Genomic DNA, 4,894 nt, shown 5'->3' with positions numbered 1-4,894 from the left:
TTTTCTTAACTCACTCTATCCTGTATTAGAAGACAGTTGCTTGGCTTCCTCTTTTCTTACATTTATTCATTTTTTTATGCTTATCTATAGAGGACTAGTCAGAGAGATCAACCTCCTGCCTTATTCCAGGATTTCCAAAGCTTTTTTTTATTTCTGTTACTTACCAAGGCGCCTGTTGCAATTTCTCCCGTCAGTAGAGAAGCATGAAACCTCATTGAATTCGGGCGTTCAGGTTGCTCAGACACGGACCCCACCATCGACGATGAAGCATAGAATCTTCCAGGTCAAACACCTGAGAGCGCTCTAAGACTCAAAATTCAGTCGTCGCTGGTTTCGTCCTGCTGAGAATTGAAGGCTCGCTGGGACCTTAACAGGGGTCTCCAGATGTGGGGGGAAGAGCCATTGTAGCTTCCACCACGTTTAGGCGCCAGGATGTAAGGTTTTCCACTTAGCCTCACAACTGCCCCAGCATTACTCAGGAGCAAAAGAAACTCCTTAGTTGAGCTTTCAGCAAGCAAACAACTTTTATTTTGATCAAAATAGAGTTGGGTGACCCCATCTCTCTTCGTGGCTGGTAGAGAGATGAAGGCAACAACCAGAAAAGATGTCTTCCACCTTTTATACCTTTCCAGAACAAAAAGAGATGATGACTCATACACAGCAACCCAGGCTCCATCCATAACTCCTTTCCCCCTCCCCTTACTGTGCTCTTTTCATATAAGCAATCACTTATACCTAAAGCATGAAGCGCTTACTTTTCCAATATATATATAAAGCATCTTATCAAGCAATTAACTACAAAATAATGATTACAAAATAACAAAAGAATGATTACATGATAACACTATAAGTATCAATATAAAATGGTTACTATATATAAAATAAATGCTAATGTCAAACTTAAACATACTAAAATCATAAGCACAATAAAATCCCTTCATTTGCTTATTATTATTTAATGTATAATTCACTCCTCCCCCACAGGAGCTCATAGTGTCTTAGTAATCTCCTTTCATCTTACTTTCAGCAGCCTTGTGACATAGGGTAGGCTGAAAAAAGTGACTTTCTTTATCATGTGAGTTTTCATGGATAAGAGTAGACTAAAAACCTGTGTCTCCTGGCCCTTGTTCTATAGCTATCTACTACATCACAATAATTCTAGTGGTTTGTTTATTTGTATGGGATGTAGCCCAGTTATAGAATATTTTATTTCTGGATGAATTTGGGTTAAACTCTTGTATCCCAGGTAAGGCTATAAAATGAAACATGTCTGCCACTGAAAACTGTCAAATGCAAATCTTTCCAGGCAGAGGCGAAGCCTCTATCAAACTGTTTATCAACTGTTTATCAACTGTGAGAGGGATCTCAGAGTCCTAGTGGACAATCATTTAAATATGAGCCAGAAGTGTGCTGCAGCTGCCAAAAAAGCCAACACAATGCTAGGCTGCATTAACAGAGGGATAGAATCAAGATCATGTGAAGTATTAATACCACTTTACAATGCTTTGGTAAGGCCACACTTGGAATACTGCATCCAGTTTTGGTCACCAGGATGTAAAAAAGATGTTGAGACTCTAGAAAGAGTACAGAGAAGAGCAACAAAGATGATTAGGGGACTGGAGGCTAAAACATATAAGGAACGGTTGCTGGAATTGGGTATGTCTAGTTTAACAAAGAGAAGGACGAGGGAGGACATGATAGCAGTGTTCCAATATTTCAGGGGCTGCCACAAAGAAGAGGGAGTCAAGCTATTTTCCAAAGCGCCTGAAGGCAGGACAAGGAGCAACGGGTGGAAGCTAACCAAAGAGAGAAGCAACCTAGAACTAAGGAGAAACTTCCTGACGGTTAGAACAATTAACCAGTGGAACAACCTGCCTCCAGAAGCGGTGAATGCTCCAACACTGGAAGTTTTTAAGAAGAAACTGGACAGCCATTTGTCTGAAATGGTATAGGGTTTCCTGCCTGAGCAGGGGATTGGACTTGATGACCTCCAAGGTCCCTTCCAACTTTATTATTATTATTATTATTATTATTATTATTATTATTATTATTATTATCATCATCATCATCATCATCATCATCATCATCATCATCATCATCATCATCATCATCATCATCATCATCATGAAACACCACAAGCTTTCTCTTAAACCCATTCAGGTCTATTAGTTACTCTGGACAAATTTTATTATTTTTATCCTACCTTTATTATTTTTATAAATGTTTATAATATTCCTTCTTCCTCCTATTTTCCCCATATCAACAACCCTGTGAGGTAAGTTGGGCTGAGAGAGAGAGAGATTGGCCCAAAGTCACCCAGCTGACTTTCATACCTAAGACAGGACTAAAATTCACTATCTCCTCTAACCTGATGCGTTAATGACCAGGGAGGAGGGCAACACCAGGAAGCTGAAAAGAAACCACAGAGTGGTTGTGACTCACAGTCACCTGATTAAATGATAAAGCACTGGTGGTAATGTCTTCCATGTTCAGATCATGTCACTACTTCCCTGAGGAAACACCCCCCCCCCACCAGATCTACAGTATGACCTAATGTGCATGTTAGGCCATCAATAACATGGTTAGATTGATGTTTATAATATTCAATCTCATTATTATCTTCAATCAGTTATTGATTTTGTGGGTCTTTCTTATATTAAGTATTTTTTTTTAAAAAATGCCAGGGAATGCTCTACTACATTTTGATCTATAAAGCCTTCTTTACCATTCTTTTCTAGAGAAAAAATAATATTGCTACTTAATTTATATTCCTGAACATATTCAGAAGCTCCAAATCATATATTTTCCACAACAGATGCTATTTTGTGAATGCATGCATTTAACAAAAGTCAATCTAAAATGAACATTTAATTCCTATATTGTTAAGACTCTTAATTTGCATGAGCTCAAGGGCACATGCACATACCAAGCTATTATTGTTTTAAATCCCATAGTGCTGCTTTGTTGACCAGAAACATATGTATGACTTTACTTCACAATGCAATTTATAAGGCAATATAATACCTTGACAGCTTTTTGATATCTTATGTTGAACTTTCTGTGAGACAGAATGGATATTCATGGCTGTGTTCACAGGATCAGATTTAATTTAAATGAACACCATCAAAAAAGGAGTTTTTTTTAATAAGGACATTTTTGTTTTGTGACTTAAACCCAACATGTACATTATTTAAAGACTAATTTCTTTGAATATCCATTGGAATGTGAAACTGCGAGCAGTAACTTTTTAAAAAAAGTTTAGCTTTAACTTAAAGAAAGTTGAAGCAGCAAATTACTTTTCTGATGAAATTACTTTCATTAAGGAATCAACTTTAACTTTCTATGAGGTTTGCACCTCTTTGAGTTGGCCAGAAATGGGTAGCAAACAAATATAATGGAACACTGTTATTTAACTACAACTGTTCACAATGAAGTAGCAATAACATTACTGCTATGAAAAAAATAAAGAGCACTTTCTCCTCTAGTCATTTGCATTTTAGAAATACAGCCTTTAGAAATACACTTTGAACTAAGCTAAAGTGATTTATGGTATGAAACTGAAGTTGAAAGGAAGTGAAATTATCGCAACAATGAAATGAATAAGACAAGGAACTGGAACATAAATATAATTTAACTTTAGAAAAGAAGTAAAAAAAGACAGTAACAGCTGGTTTTATGATTCAAAATTAGCCAAAATGACAGAATAGCAATTGTAAAGGCATCATTGAATTAAACTCCCCTACTGAGGAATAGGCCACTTTTTTGAGTAGTATTGCTTAACTTCAGTGGAAAGACTAAGGTACACCTGGGTGCATTGTGTGCTGGGAAAGCAAAGAGCAAACACACTGTATATCATTGATTTATACATAGCTTTACCCTTATTTATTTCCTAGGACCAATTTGCACAACAAAGAAAAGTTTGATTGCCAAATATATGCCTTTAAAACAACAAATATGGAGCCTTGATATTTCATTCAGTAATATTAAGAATCTATGACAGCATTAGAAATTAACATAATTTTCATTTGGGGAGATTGTTTTATTAATGAAATAATTTCGCAGAGGATCTGTATATTATAATTGCTATTAAATCAGTATAGATTTATTGACTTCCGGTTTTGGCGGCCGACTAGGGTGGAAGAAGCCGGGGCTCTGGCTTCTCAGTCCGATTTTACTTTGCGCAGCGACCCTAAAGAGTCGGAAAGTTGCCCTGGAGGGGCAACGAAGAAGGAGGGATACTTCAGGAGCCCGGACCAGATGGCGGTCAGTCTGAGCGGACTGAAGAAACCCTCTGAAAGGACAGAGGAAAGGCTGCTGGGTGATCTCAGGCAGCCCAAGTCGTCGCCAGCCGGAAGGAAAGTGAGTAGCTGCAGCGCTCCGCCAAACAGCTGATTGTCAACAGCGTGCTGAAACTGGGTGAGCCAGTGCTTTTTTCTTTTCCTTTTGGACTAAAAACATTGAGGCCCTGACTGGGAAGAGCTAAAAAGTAAAGACCCCAGAAGGATTAAGATCTAAAGATGGCGAGCAATTACAAAAGGGAAAGATATTTAAGGAATACAAAAAAAAAAACCTTCTAAAAATTGAACTCAGATTGATTCAAAGAAGGACTACTTAATCTACAAGAGGTGGAAAAATTTTCTAGATATAATCTCAAGGGTAAATAACCTATAACAGACATGTCAAACACAAGGCGGAGACTTCCGGTGGCAGGCGACCTCGTCGGACGCAGCTGTTTGCTGCCTCCCGCCTGTTTCAGCGTAAAAGCCGTTTTGACAGCTAGCATCAGCTGTCAAACGGCTTGATACCCTTCCCCTGGGCATAAGGGGATAGGTGAGCTGCCCGGGGTAGGAGTTGAGTTCCCGAGTCATCCCATGTGGACGATGTAGGTGAGAAC

The sequence above is a fragment of the Protobothrops mucrosquamatus genome, unplaced genomic scaffold (assembly GCF_001527695.2).
Source record: "Protobothrops mucrosquamatus isolate PMUCROS unplaced genomic scaffold, P.Mucros_1.0 scaffold_96, whole genome shotgun sequence".
In the NCBI taxonomy this organism is placed as follows: Eukaryota; Metazoa; Chordata; class Lepidosauria; order Squamata; family Viperidae; genus Protobothrops; species Protobothrops mucrosquamatus.
Note: the sequence above shows the minus strand (reverse complement) of the source record.